Raw genomic sequence first — 15,251 nt, forward strand, 5'->3', positions numbered from 1 at the left:
AGGGTCAATAACTTCTCCTGAGGGTCTTAGAGGGAACATGTGGAAGAACAGGGGTTAGCTATCATTGGATATTCTACTGTATGTACTTTTTTTCATGGATTGCATCCGGGCCAATACCCCTACAAGCATGTGTGGTGGACCATCTCTACACTTCCCAAGGCTGAGTGGTATTTCCAGGGTCAATAACTTCTCCTGAGGGTCTTAGAGGGAACATGTGGAAGAACAGGGGTTAGCTGTCATTGGATATTCTACTGTATGTACTTTTTTCATGGATTGCATCCGGGCCAATACTCCTACAAGCATGTGTGGTGGACCATCTCTACACTTCCCAAGGCTGAGTGGTATTTCCAGGGTCAATAACTTCTCCTGAGGGTCTTAGAGGGTACATGTGGAAGAACAGAGGTTAGCTGCCATTGGATAGTCTGTGTACTTTTTTCATGGATTGCATCCGGGCCAATACCCCTACAAGCATGTGTGGTGGACCATCTCTACACTACCCATGGCTGAGTGGTATTTTCAGGGTCAATAACTTCTCCTGAGGGTCTTAGAGGGTACATGTGGAAGAACATAGGTTAGCCGCCATTGGATATTCTATGTACTTTTTTCATGGATTGCATCTGGACCAGTACCCCTAGAAGAGCGTGCAGTGGACCTACTGTGTGAGGCATGCAACTACTGCCTGCTGCAAATACCAGCCTGCTAGTCATGCAGCTCAGGTCCTAGTTCCCTCTGTGTAGCTCTTTCTGACCCATCACCTACCAACATGCCTGAAGATGAGAACGTACCACCCCATGACCCCCTAGATGGATCCAAGTCTTAACCCCTCCATTACTCCCAGATGTCTAACTTCAAAAAGCCATCCAAACACTTTGCAGAAGACGATTTGGTATGGCCTATAAACTTGCCCAGGGACCACAAAATCAAGTGGGATGGGGGTGTAATGGAATCTCTCTTTACCCACTTTGTTCAGCAGAGGGTGCACCCACCCCTAGGACTTCTGCTGCTACCTGGACACCCAGGCCAGGTACTCCTTCCACTCCTCTCTTTGGAGCCTGTCCAGAGTTCCCTGTGTCTGATCCTGACCAGAGATCCCTCTGGCTGAGCCTATCCAGAGATCCCTGAAGTTGACCACTTCAATGTGTCTCCATCAGGTAGAAGGTTTGATCCGGCTACTCTAGCCTTGAGATTGAAGACCCGATAAGATCGCTGATTACCCGACAGACTCACCGCCCTCCCAGGAAATGTTTAACTTAGACGCTGATCCCTGTGGATTAGGAAGAAGATTACGCGATGGAGTCTGTCAGTATTTTACTGATATGATATGTGATAAACCAAACTCCACTTGTATGGCTGCCATTAGGAGGGTAATAAGGGTTACGGGGCTGATAACGGCTCACTATGACACTTAATCAGTAACTACCTTTTATAAAGCAATAAATCCAGAGTGCAGAAAACAGTGCAGCACATTACAGTGCAGAGCGATGAGAAGACAAACTCCAACTGCCGACACTCACCTGGACTGCCGACCCCATTAAGGTAATTCTTCGCGGTGGAAAGTAGAAGCTTTTAGGTCCCAGCACCGAGGATTTGCCGCCATACTTGTGGATGTGTCATAGACCAGCAATTTGAGAACTCTAATCACTGAGTAAAGTGTGGAGGCCTTAGCAAACAAGAAAAAGAAAGCAATGAATGCAATTCTTAAGGGCCGCCTCCAACCACAAGGTTTAGAGAGAGTGAAGAAGGATTGGGGATTCTTTGTGTTCCCATAGAGCGGGGTCTAAGCAAAGGGCCAGTTTACTGTCCTTCAGGCTTTAGGAGGGCTTGGCTGGGGACAGTGGGAGTACAAAATGCCCTGGCATCAGTGCCCCATGATTGGTTTTATTTGGAAGAATAGTGCCCCATTGTTGGCTGGCATCAATTGGAAGAATAGTGTCCCATTGCTGGCTGGCATCAATTGGATGAATAGTGGCCCGTTGTTGGCTGGCATCAATTGGAAGAATAGTGCCCCATTGCTGGATGGCATCAATTGGAAGAATACTGCCCCATTGCTGGCTGGAATCAATTGGAAGAATAGTGTCCCATTGTTGGCTGGCATCAATTGGAAGAATAGGGCCCCATTGTTGGCTGGCATCAATTGGAAGAATAGTGTCCCATTGCTGGCTGGCATCAATTGGATGAATAGTGGCCCATTGTTGGCTGGCATCAATTTGAAGAATAGTGCCCCATTGTTGGCTGGCATCAATTGGAAGAATACTGCCCCATTGTTGGCTGGAATCAATTGGAAGAATAGTGCCCCATTGTTGGCTGGCATCAATTGGAAGAATAGTGCCCCATTGCTGGATGGCATCAATTGGAAGAATAATGCCCCATTGTTGGCTGGCATCAATTGGAAGAATAGTGCCCCATTGTTGGCTGGCATCAATTGGAAGAATAGGGCCCCATCGTTGGCTGGAATCAATTGGAAGAATAGTGCCCCATTGCTGGCTGGTATCAATTGGAAGAATAGTGCCCCATTGCTGGCTGGAATCAATTGGAAGAATAGTGCCCCATTGTTGGCTGGAATCAATTGGAAGAATAGTGCCCCATTGTTGGCTGGCATCAATTGGAAGAATAGGGCCCCATCATTGGCTGGAATCAATTGGAAGAATAGTGCCCCATTGTTGGCTCGAATCAATTGGAAGTATAGTGCCCCATTGCTGACTGGAATCAATTGGAAGAATAGGGCCCCATTGTTGGCTGGCATCAATTGGAAGAATAGTGCCACATTTTTGGCTGGCATCAATTGGAAGAATAGTGCCCCATTTTTGGCTGGAATCAATTGGAAGAATAGTGCCCATTGTTGGCTGGCATCAATTGGAAGAATAGTGCCCCATTTTTGGCTGGCATCAATTGGAAGAATAGTGCCTCATTGTTGGCTGGCATCAGTTGGAAGTATAGTGCCCCATTGTTGGCTGGAATCAGTTGGAAGAATAGTGCCCCATTGTTGGCTGGCATCAATTGGATGAATAGTGCCCCATTGTTGGCTGGAATCAATTGGAAGAATAGTGCCTCATTGATGGTGTGTACCGGGGGAATGGTGCCCCATCATTGGAGTCGGCTGGTGGAATGGTGCCCCAAGGGCCAGATAAAGGCAAACAAAGAGCCACATCCGGGCCCCCTGGCTGCAGTTTGGAGATTACTGTCATAGAGGAAATGTTTCTACCCTTCCTGTTCTGCCTGACACTCATCACCTGGACAAGAAGTGTGGAGAAATCCCCCCCAAAGGAATGATAGAATGATGACATAGATCTGAAATCTTTTTCATTTTATTAGAAACTGTGTTTTTTTTTTGCCATCGGTTGTTCCCTTTTAGGGGATTTCACGAGAGCAGTGAAATCCCAAAAGAGGCTCCTCCCCTCTTTTGCTCCATCCAAAAATTCTGGCTGAAGTTGGGCTTTAATTTTAGCTAAATGCTTAATCATTCATCCAGCTGGTTTCAGTGTGTTCCCAATTATGTGGAATGAGCAGTCCTTTCACAGTGCCCAAAGATCGACACCCCCCCCCCCAGTCTGGACATAACATGCATTTGGCAGAGCAGTAATGCGCAAGTATGCATCTTGGGAGCTACGTATAAGTGGCAGGTGGGAAGGGGGAGGCGGTGCTAGACTGTACTAAGCACAGCCAGAGGCAAGAGGTAAAGGTACAGTAAAGCTTACAAACTGGAGTACTCTTACCTAATTCTAACTTGAAACCTAATCTCACCCAGCAGCCCCAATCCCAACAATTTGAACCTCATCCTAACCCCTAAACAAAAAACAATGCCGAACTCTCAACATAACCTCTAACCATCACCTAACCCAAACCCAAAACTCTGACCCTCAACATAACCTCTAACCATCACCTAACCCAAACCCAAAACTCTGACCCTCAACATAACCTCCAACCATCACCTAACCCAAAACTCTGACCCTCAACATAACCTCTAACCATCACCTAACCCAAACCCAAAATTCTGACTCTCAACATAACCTCTAATCATCACCTAACCCAAACCCAAAACTCTGACCCTCAACATAACCTCTAACCATCACCTAACCCAAACCCAAAACTCTGACCCTCAACATAACCTCTAACCATCATCTAACCCAAACCCAAACCCAAAACTCTGACCCTCAACATAACCTCTAACCATCACCTAACCCAAACCCAAAACTCTGACCCTCAACATAACCTCTAACCATCACCTAACCCAAACCCATAACTCTGACCCTCAACATAACCTCTAATCATCACCTAACCCAAACCCATAACTCTGACCCACAACATAACCTCTAACCATCACCTAATCCAAACCCATAACTCTGACCCACAACATAACCTCTAACCATCACCTAATCCAAACCCAAAACTCTGATCCTCAACATTTTTATTATTATTATTATACAGTATTTATAAAGCGCCAATAGTTCGCTCAGCACTGTACATTACAGAGGGGGACAGAACATGTGACAGAACAATACCAATACAATGTGATACATGAGGGGATTGAGGGCCCTGCTCTTTCGAGCTTACAATCTAGGAGGGAGGGGACGGTGGCACAGGAGGAGACAGCTGTGGGGGATGGAGTGGTAGGAAGAGTGGAGGAGGTTGGCAAGTTAGCAGGGGGTGGGGTAGGCTTCCCTGAAGAGATGGGTTTTCAGGGTGCTCCTAAAGGAGAGGAGAGTAGGTGATAATCTGATGGGTTGGGGCAGGGAGTTCCAGAGGATGGGTGACACCCTGGAGAAGTCCTGGAGGCGGGCATGGGAGGAGGAGACCAGGGAACTAGAGAGAAGGAGGTCTTGTGAGGAGCGGAGTGTGCGTGTTGGGCGGTACTTGGATATTAGGTCGGTGATGTAGTTCGGGGCAGTATGGTGGACGGCTTTGTACGTCAGCGTTAGGATTTTGAATTTGATCCGTTGCGCAATCGGAAGCCAGTGGAGGGATTGGCAGAGGGGGGTGGAGGACACTGAGTGGAGGCCAGTGGAGGGATTGGCAGAGGGGGGTGGAGGACACTGAATGGAGGCCAGTGGAGGGATTGGCAGAGGGGGGTGGAGGACACTGAATGGAGGCCAGTGGAGGGATTGGCAGAGAGGGGTGGAGGCCAGTGGAGGGATTGGCAGAGGGGGGGTGGCGGATACGGAGCGGTTGGAAAGGTGGATGAGTCTGGCAGCCGTATTCAGGATGGACTGAAGCGGGATAGCCAGCGGCGAGGCAGGCCAGTGAGGAGGGAGTTGCAGTAGTCGAGTCGTGATATGATGAGGGAGTGGATGAGCTGTTTAGTGGTTTCTGGGGTTAGGAACGTGCGGATTTTGGCGATGTTGCAGAGGCGGAGTCTGCATGTTGTGGAGGCGGAGTCTGCATGTTGCGGAGGTGGAGTCTGCATGTTGCGGAGGTGGAGTCTGCACAAGTTTGTTAAGTGATTGGACTTGGGGCTGGAAGGATAGGTTGGAGTCCAGAATGACACCCAGTACCCTGCAGGGCGGGTTTGATGGCAGCGTTGTTGGATGTGACGGAGAAGTCAATGGGGGGTGGTGTCCGGGCTGGGGGGAAGACTAGGAGCTCGGTTTTGGAGAGGTTCAATTTAAGGAAGTGGAGTGACATCCAGTCTGATATGTCGCTCAGTAGGTGTGTGATTCGGGCGGAGACCAAGGGGGTGAGGTGGGGGGTTGAGAGATAGATTTGTGTGTCGTCGGCATAGAGGTGGTAGTTGAAGCCGTGAGAGTGTATGAGTTGGCCAAGGGAGGAGGTGTAGATGGAGAAGAGAAGGGGCCCGAGGACAGAGCCTTGAGGGACCCCAACAGAGAGGGGGAGGGAGGGGGAGGTGGTAGCATTATAGGTAACGCTGAAGGAGCGTTGTGACAGGTAGGATGAGAGCCAGGAGAGAGCAGAATCTCTGAGGCCGAGGGAGTGTAGTTTTTTGAGGAGGAGGGGGTGGTGGACTGTGTCGAAGGCCGCAGAGAGGTCAAGGAGTAGGAGCACTGAGTAGTGGCCATTAGCTTTGGAGGTTAGCAGGTCGTTGATGAGTTTGAGTAAGGCAGTTTCGGTGGAGTGTAGGGGACGGAAGCCGGACTGTAGGGGATCGAGGAGGTTGTTGTCGTTGAGGTGAGAGCATAGGTGGGCGTAGACTAGGCGCTCGAGGAGTTTAGATGTAAATGGGAGCAGGGAGATGGGTCTGAGGTTGTTCGGGTCATTGGGGTCCAGGGAGGGCTTTTTAAGTATGGGGGTGATGTGTGCATGTTTCAGAGGGGAGGGGAAAGTGCCTGAGGAGAGGGAGAGATTGAAAATGTGGGTGAGGGAGCGTAGGGTGGAGGAGGAGGAAGGTCGTAGGAGTTGTGAGGGGATAGGGTCGAGGGGGCAGGTGGTGAGGTGGGCATCAGAGAGGATCTTGGAGACTTCCTCGATGGTAGTAAGGTCAAAGGTGCGGAGTGTGGGGGGAGCTTCAGTATGAGGAATGTAGGGTGGGGTGGAAGAGGAGGTCAGAGCAGTGGTGGGGCCGTGGGAGAGGGGTGATGAGGGGGTAGCTGAGTGAGGGTGAAGGGGGATGGAGAGAGTTTGAGCAGCGACGAAGTCCCTGCGGGTTATGTCGAGGGGGAGGGGGGATAAGGGGGTAGCTGTGTGAGAGGGGACGGGTTGAGAGGGTGTGTGAGTTGCGGCAATGTCCTTGCGACTTGTGTCAATCTTGTTTTTGAAGTGATTGGCAATCTCAAGGGCAGTGAGTGAGGTGCTGGGTGGAGGTGGGGGTGGAGAGAGTAGAGAGTTGAAGGCAGAGAAGAGTCGGCGAGGATTGGAGGAGAGGGCCTTGATGAGGGTCAAGAAGTAGGCCTGTTTGGCAGCATGGAGGGAGGAGGTGTAGGTGTGGAAGGCAGATTTGTAGCGGGTGAAGGCTTGTTGGGATTTGGTTTTGTGCCATAGTCGCTCCAGGGCACGACTTTGTCGTTTGAGGGTTTTGGTGTGATCAGTCTGCCTGGACTGGAGCGGTCGGGGTCTGATGTTGCGTGTGGTTAAAGGCGCTAGTGAGTCAAGGGCTGTTGAGAGCGCATTGTTGTAGGCGGTCAAAGCCAAGTCGGGGCAGGACAGGGGGAGGATGCGGTCGTGGAGTTGATCAGCTGCAGAGTGGAGGGAGGCAGGGTTAAGGTTGCGGAGGTTACGGCTGGTAGTAGTGTGACATTTGGAGGGGTAGGCGTTGGAGGACGAGGAGATAGAGAAGGTGATCAGGTTGTGGTCAGAGAGAGGGAACATAACCTCTAACCATCACCTAACCCAAACCCAAAATTCTGACCCTCAACATAACCTCTAACCATCACCTAACCCAAACCCAAAATTCTGACCCTCAACATAACCTCTAACCATCACCTAATCCAAACCCAAACCCAAAACTCTGACCGTCAACATAACCTCTAACCATCACCTAATCCAAACCCAAAACTCTGACCCTCAACATAACCTCAAACCATCACCTAATCCAAACCCAAACCCAAAACTCTGACCCTCAACATAACCTCTAACCATCACCTAATCCAAACCCAAAACTCTGACCCTCAACATAACCTCTAACCATCACCTAATCCAAACCCAAACCCAAAACTCTGACCCTCAACATAACCTCTAACCATCACCTAATCCAAACCCAAACCCAAAACTCTGACCCTCAACATAACCTCTAACCATCACCTAATCCAAACCCAAACCCAAAACTCTGACCCTCAACATAACGTCTAACCATCACCTAACCCAAACCCAAAACTCTGACCCTCAACATAACCTCTAACCATCACCTAACCCAAACCCAAAACTCTGACCCTCAACATAACCTGTAACCATCATCGCCTAAAAGTGAGCAGAGTAGGCGATAGTCTGATAGATTGGGGTAGAGAGCTCCAGAGGATGGGGAAGCTCTGGAGAAGTCCTGGAGATGAGCATGGGAGGAGGAGACAAGGGAACTAGAGAGCAGGAGGTTGTGGGAGGAGCGGAGAGGACGGTTTGGATTAGACAATATTGGTGATATAATTTGGGGCAGAGTTATAAATGGCTTTATATGTTATTTATAATGTTTTGAATTTTATTTGTTGGGCAATGGGAAGCCAGTGGAGGGATTGGCAGAGAGGGGTGGAGGACAGTGAGTGGAGGTCAGTGGAGGGTTTGGCAGAGAGGGGTGGAGGACACTGAATGGAGGCCAGAGGAGGGATTGGCAGAGAGGGGTGGAGGACACTGAATGGAGGCCAGTGGAGGGATTGGCAGAGAGGGGTGGAGGACACTGAGTGGGGGCCAGTGGAGGGATTGGCAGAGAGGGGTGGAGGACACTGAGTGGAGCCTAGTGGAGGGATTGGCAGAGAGGGGTGGCAGATATGGAATGGTAAGTAAATAAGGTGGATGAGTGTGGCAGCAGCTTTCATGATAGACTGAAGAGGGGATAGCCTGCGATGAGGTCGGCCAATGAGGAGGGAGTTACAATAGTCAAGGTGAGATGTAACAAGGGAGTGAATAAGTTGCTTAGTGGTTTCCGAGGTTAGGAATGGGCGTGTCTTGGAGATGTTGCAGAGATGAAGAGGGATTGATGGCTGTAGTATTGATCTTGATGGAGAAGTCAGGGGAGGGGGCACGGGCTGGAGGGAATAGTATGAGCTCCGTTTTGGAAAGATTGAGTTTGAGGAAGTGGAGTGACATCCATGCTGATATGTCGCTTAGTAGGTTAGTAATGTGAGAGGAGACTGAAGGGGTGAGGTGAGGAGGAGACTGAAAAGGTGAGGTGAGGAGACTGAAGGAGTGAGGTGAGGAGGAGACTGAAAAGGTGAGGAATAGAAAGAAAGATTTGTGTGTCATCAGCATAGAGATGGTACTTTATCAAGTGACCAAGGGAGGAGGTGTAGATGGAGAAGAGAAGGGGTCCAAGGACAAAACCTTGAGGGACCCCTACAGAGAGAGGGAGTGAAGGGGAGGTGGCAGCGTTATAGGTAACACTGAAGGAGTGCTGTGATAGGTAGGAGGAGAACCAGGAGAGAGCAGAGTCTCGGAGGCCAAGAGAGTGGAGTTTTTTGAGGAGGAGGGGATGGTCAACAGTATCAAAAGCCGCAGAGAGTTCAAGTAGTAAGAGTATGGAGTAGTGGCCATTGGTTGGGATGAGTATGGAGTAGTGGCCATTGGTTGGGATGAGTACAGAGTAGTGGCCATTGGTTGAGATGAGTACGGAGTAGTGGCCATTGGTTTGGGATGAGTATGGAGTAGTGGCCATTGGTTGGGATGAGTACGGAGTAGTGGCCATTGGTTGGGGTGAGTACGGAGTAGTGGCCATTGGTTGGGATGAGTACAGAGTAGTGGCCATTGGTTGGGATGAGTACGGAGTAGTGGCCATTGGCTGGGATTAGTATGGAGTAGTGACCATTGGTTGGGATGAGTACGGAGTAGTGGCCTTTGGTTGGGATGAGTACGGAGTAGTGGCCATTGGTTGGGATGAGTACGGAGTAGTGGCCATTGGTTGGGGTGAGTACGGAGTAGTGGCCATTGGTTGGGGTGAGTACGGAGTAGTGGCTATTGGTTGGGATGAGTACAGAGTAGTGACCATTGGTTGGGATGAGTACGGAGTAGTGGCCATTGGTTGGGATGATTACGGAGTAGTGGCCATTGGTTGGGGTGAGTACGGAGTAGTGACCATTGGTTGGGGTGAGTATGGAGTAGTGGACACTGGTTGGGATGAGTACGGAGTAATGGCCATCGGTTGGGGTGAGTACGGAGTAGTGACCATTGGATGGGGTGGGTACGGAGTAGTGACCATTGGTTGGGATGAGTACGGAGTAGTGACCATTGGTTGGGATGAGTACGGAGTAGTGACCATTGGTTGGGATGAGTACGGAGTAGTGACCATTGGTTAGGATGAGTATGGAGTAGTGGCCTTTGGTTGGGATGAGTACGGAGTAGTGGCCATTGGTTGGGATGAGTACGGAGTAGTGACCATTGGTTGGGGTGAGTACAGAGTAGTGACCATTGGATGGGGTGGGTACAGAGTAGTGGCCATTGGTTGGGATGAGTACGGAGTAGTGGCCATTGGTTGGGATGATTACGGAGTAGTGGCCATTGGTTGGGATGAGTACGGAGTAGTGGCCATTGGTTGGGATGAGTACGGAGTAGTGGCCATTGGTTGGGATGAGTACGTAGTAGTGGTCATTGGTTGGGATGAGTACGGAGTAGTGGCCATTGGTTGGGAGGAGTACGGAGTAGTGGCCATTGGTTGGGAGGAGTTCGGAGTAGTGGCCATTGGTTGGGATGAGTACGGAATAGTGGCCATTGGTTGGGATGAGTACGGAGTAGTGGCCATTGGTTGGGAGGAGTACGGAGTAGTGGCCATTGGTTGGGATGAGTACGGAGTAGTGGCCATTGGTTGGGATGAGTACGGAGTAGTGGCCATTGGTTGGGATGAGTACGGAGTAGTGGCCATTGGTTGGGAGGAGTACGGAGTAGTGGCCATTGGTTTTAGCAGTTAGTAGATCATTAATGAGGTTTAGTAGGGCGGTGTCAGTGGAGTGTAGTGAGTGAAAGCCAGACTGTGAAGGGTGAAGAAGGTTGTTGTCGGTGAGGGAGGAGCTCAGACGATTGTAGACTAAGCGGTCTAGGAGTTTAGAGGTGAATGGGAGCACGGAGATGGGTCTTATGTTGTTCAGGTTGGTGGGGTCCAGGGAGGGCTGTTAAGTATAGGAGTGGGGAAGGCACCGTTAGAGAGGGAGAGATTGAAGATGTGAGTGAGAGAGCGTAGAACAGAAGAGGGTGACCGTAGTAGTTGTGAGGGGACAGAATCCAGGGGGCAGGTGGTGAGACGGGCTTCTGAGAACACCTTAGTGACCTCTTCGGTAGTAGAAGGTCAGAAGAGGAAAGTGTTGGGGGAGGTTTAGTATAAGGTATGCTAAGTGGGATGGATGTCTGTGCAGTGGAGATGTCCCTACGGATTGCATCAATCTTGTTTTTCAAATGATTTGCAATCTCGTAAGCAGTGAGTGAGGTGCTGGGTGTGGGTGGAGGTGAGTGAGGTGCTGGGTGTGGGTGGAGGTGAGTGAGGTGCTGGGTGGAGGTGGAGAAAGTAGAGAGTGAGAAGTAGAGAAGAGACGAGGAGGACTGGATGACAAGCTATTGATGAGAGTGACAAAGTAGGCTTGTCTGGCAGCATGGAGGGAGGAATTGTATGTGAAGAAAGCAGATAGCTCTGACCCTCAACATAACATCTCCCCAGGGTTGGACTGACCATTTGGAAACTCAGGCACTGCCCGAGGGCCCGGGGTCAGTAGGGGGCCCCATGAGATGCCCCTGGTACCTTTTTCATAGGATTTTTTGAGTTTTGGCAAGGACACAGGGGCCCCATGATCCCCTATTGCCCGGGGGACCCATGAGTTGTCAGTCCGCCCCTGCATCTCCCCATCACCCAACACCTAACCCAAAACCACAACTCTGACCCTCAACATGACCTCTCCCCATCACCCAGCAGCACCAATCCCATAACTCATTCTAAACCCATCACCCGGGCACCTAATAATTCTAATCTCATCCTAACCCCCTAAACAAAAAACAATACCTAACCCTCAACATGAACTCTCCCCATCACCCAACACCTAACCCAACCCACAGCGCTGACTTCAACTGAACGCCTAACCAATACCCAACACCTAACCCAACCCACAGCGCTGGCTTCAACTGAATGCTTAACCAATACCCAACACCTAACACAACCCACAACGCTGACTTCAACTGAACGCTTAACCAATACCCAACACCTAACCCAACCCACAGCGCTGACTTCAACTGAACGCCTAACCAATACCCAACACCTAACCCAACACACAGCGCTGGCTTCAACTGAATGCTTAACCAATACCCAACACCTAACACAACCCACAACGCTGACTTCAACTGAACGCTTAACCAATACCCAACACCTAACCCAACACACAGCGCTGACTTCAACTGAACGCCTAACCAATACCCAACACCTAACACAACCCACAGCGCTGACTTCAACTGAAGGCTTAACCAATACCCAACACCTAACACAACCCACAGTGCTGACTTCAACTGAACGCCTAACCAATACCCAACACCTAACCCAACCCACAACGCTGACTTCAACCGAACGCCTAACCAATACCCAACACCTAACCCAACCCACAACGCTGACTTCAACTGAACGCCTAACCAATACCCAACACCTAACCCAACCCACAACGCTGACTTCAACTGAATGCTTAACCAATACCCAACACCTAACACAACCCACAACGCTGACTTCAACTGAACGCCTAACCAATACCCAACACCTAACCCAACCCACAACGCTGACTTCAACTGAACGCCTAACCAATACCCAACACCTAACCCAACCCACAACGCTGACTTCAACTGAACGCCTAACCAATACCCAACACCTAACCCAACCCACAACGCTGACTTCAACTGAACGCCTAACCAATACCCAACACCTAACCCAACCCACAACGCTGACTTCAACTGAACGCCTAACCAATACCCAACACCTAACCCAACCCACAAAGCTCACTTCAACTGAACGCTTAACCAATACCCAACACCTAACCCAACCCACAACGCTGAATTCAACTGAACGCCTAACCAATACCCAACGCCTAACCCAACCCACAACGCTGACTTCAACTGAACGCCTAACCAATACCCAACGCCTAACCCAACCCACAACGCTGACTTCAACTGAACGCCTAACCAATACCCAACGCCTAACCCAACCCACAGCGCTGACTTCAACTGAACGCCTAACCAATACCCAACACCTAACCCAACCCACAACGCTGACTTCAACTGAATGCTTAACCAATACCCAACACCTAACCCAACCCACAGCGCTGACTTCAACTGAATGCTTAACCAATACCCAACACCTAACCCAACCCACAACGCTGACTTCAACTGAACGCCTAACCAATACCCAACACCTAACCCAACCCACAACGCTGACTTCAACTGAAGAGTCGCGGTTTAGACTTAGGTGCTAGTTGAGGGTTAAGTTGTGGGCCCCGTTCACCGCCAAGTCTGATGTGTGCTGCAGACTTTCTCCGTGTATTATCAATTAGGATGGAGGATGGGAAGTTGTCACACCAATCGAACTGTCTGGATGTGAGCCCAGAATGAAGGTGCGATGTGTGTCCTCTGCCCTCCTGACACCCTCCAGCCTGACACCATCCCCCTCCCTCCTCTTCATAAAAAGTTAGCACTGCAATGCTGATAAGAGACACAACGGAGACGGATCTGCAGAAAGGTGAACCATCCTCCGCTCTGTACTGCTGCCCCTACCCTCCATACCCCCTCACCTGTCCTTCTACCCCACTCCCCCCCACCTGTCAATCCACCCCACTCGCCCTCACCTGTCCATCCACCCCACCCCCCTCACCTGTCCATCCACCCCACTCCCCCTCACCTGTCAATCCACCCCACTCCCCCTCACCTGTCCATCCACCCCACTCCCCCTCACCTGTCCATCCACCCCACCCCCCTCACCTGTCCATCCACCCCACTCCCCCTCACCTGACAATCCACCCCACTCCCCCTCACCTGTCCATCCACCCCCTCACCTGACCATCCACCCCACTCCCCCTCACCTGTCCATCCACCCCACTCTCCCTCACCTGTCCATCCACCCCACCCCCCTCACCTGACCATCCACCCCACTCCCCCTCACCTGTCCATCTACCCCCTCACCTGACCATCCACCCCACTCCCCCTCACCTGTCCATCCACCCCACTCTCCCTCACCTGTCCATCCACCCCACCCCCCTCACCTGACCATCCACCCCACTCCCCCTCACCTGTCCATCTACCCCCTCACCTGACCATCCACCCCACTCCCCCTCACCTGTCCATCCACCCCACTCCCTCTCACCTGTCCATCTACCCCACTCCCCCTCACCTGTCCATACGCCCCCTCACCTGTCCATCTACCCCACTCCCCCTCAGCTGTCCATCTACTTTACTCACCCTCACCTGTCAATTTACCTCATTCTCCCTAACCTGGCTCTCCCCCCTCATTAACTTCTCACCTCATCTGACCTCTTCCCTATCCATCTGCCTCATTTCCCCTTACCTGTCCTTTTCCCCCACCTCCCTTCACCTGTCCATCTACCCCACTCCATCTCACCTGTCCATCTACCCCACTCCTTCTATCCTGTCCATCTACCCCACTCCCCCAAACCTGTCCATCTACCCCACTCCTCCTCATCTGTCCATCTCCCCCACTCCCCTCATCTGTCCATCTACTTCACTCCCTCTCGCCTATCCATCTCCCCCACCCCCCCTCATCTGTCTATCTCCTCCATTCTTCCTCACCTGTCCATCTACTCCACTCCCCCTCACCTGTCCATCTACTCCACTCCCCCTCACCTGTCCATCTGCCCCATTCCCCCTCACCTGTCTATCCACCCCATTCCCCTTCACCTGTCCACCTCCCCCACTCCCCCTCACCTGTCCATCTACCCCACTCCCCCTAACCTGTCTCTCTACCCCACTCCCTCTCACCTGTCCATCTGCCCCACTCCCCCTCACCTGTCCATCTCCCCCATTCTTCCTCACCTGTCCATCTGCCTCACTCCCCCTCACCTGTTCATCTACTCCACTCCCCCTCACCTGTCCATCTGCCCCATTCCCTCTCACCTGTCCATCTACCCCACTCCCCCTCACCCGTCCATCTCCCCCACTCCCCCTCACCTGTCTATCTCCCGCACTCCCCCTTATCTGTCCATCTGCCCCACTCCCCCTAACCTGTCCGTCTGCCTCACTCACCTGTCCTTCTACCCTACTCCCCCTCACCTGTCCGTGTGCCCCACTCACCTGTCTGTCTACCCCCCTCCCCTAACCTTTCTCTCTACCTCACTCCCTCTCACCTGCCCATCTACCTCACTCCCCCCAACTTGTCCATCAGCCCCACTGTCCCTCACCTGCCCATCTGTCCCACTCCCCCTAACCTGTCCATCCACCACATTCCCCCTCACCTGCCCGTCTACCCCAGACTCCCTCACCTGTCTGTCTACCCCACTCCCTCTCACCTGTCCATCTACCCCACTCCCCCTAACCTGTCCATCTACACTACTCCCCCTCACCTGCCTATCTGCCCCACTCCCCTCACAGGCCCATCTACCCCACTCCCCCTCACCTGCCCATCTGCCCCACTCCCCTCACAGGCCCATCTACCCCACTCCCCCTCACCTGTCCATCTACCCCACTCCCCCTCACCT

At 51.6% G+C, this 15,251-nt stretch overlaps 1 protein-coding gene across 2 annotated transcripts in view; it reads left to right on the forward strand.

Annotated features, from left to right (window-relative positions):
- Positions 1–1,452: 1,452 nt before the first annotated feature.
- Positions 1,453–15,251, forward strand: part of LOC149429074 (diamine oxidase [copper-containing]-like) — a 29,389-nt gene continuing 15,590 nt past the window's right edge. The window contains exon 1 of one of the 2 annotated variants that reach the window (XM_089666761.1): positions 1,453–1,536. The gene's annotated coding sequence lies outside the window, so the exon portion shown is untranslated. Of the gene's footprint in view, positions 1,537–13,267; positions 13,283–15,251 lie in introns of those variants that run through there. The other variant, XM_089666762.1, reaches the window with a different exon arrangement.

This window comes from Staurois parvus, unplaced genomic scaffold (assembly GCF_062004578.1).
Source record: "Staurois parvus isolate SC_StPar_1 unplaced genomic scaffold, SC_StPar_1.0 ptg002826l, whole genome shotgun sequence".
Lineage (NCBI taxonomy): Eukaryota > Metazoa > Chordata > Amphibia > Anura > Ranidae > Staurois > Staurois parvus.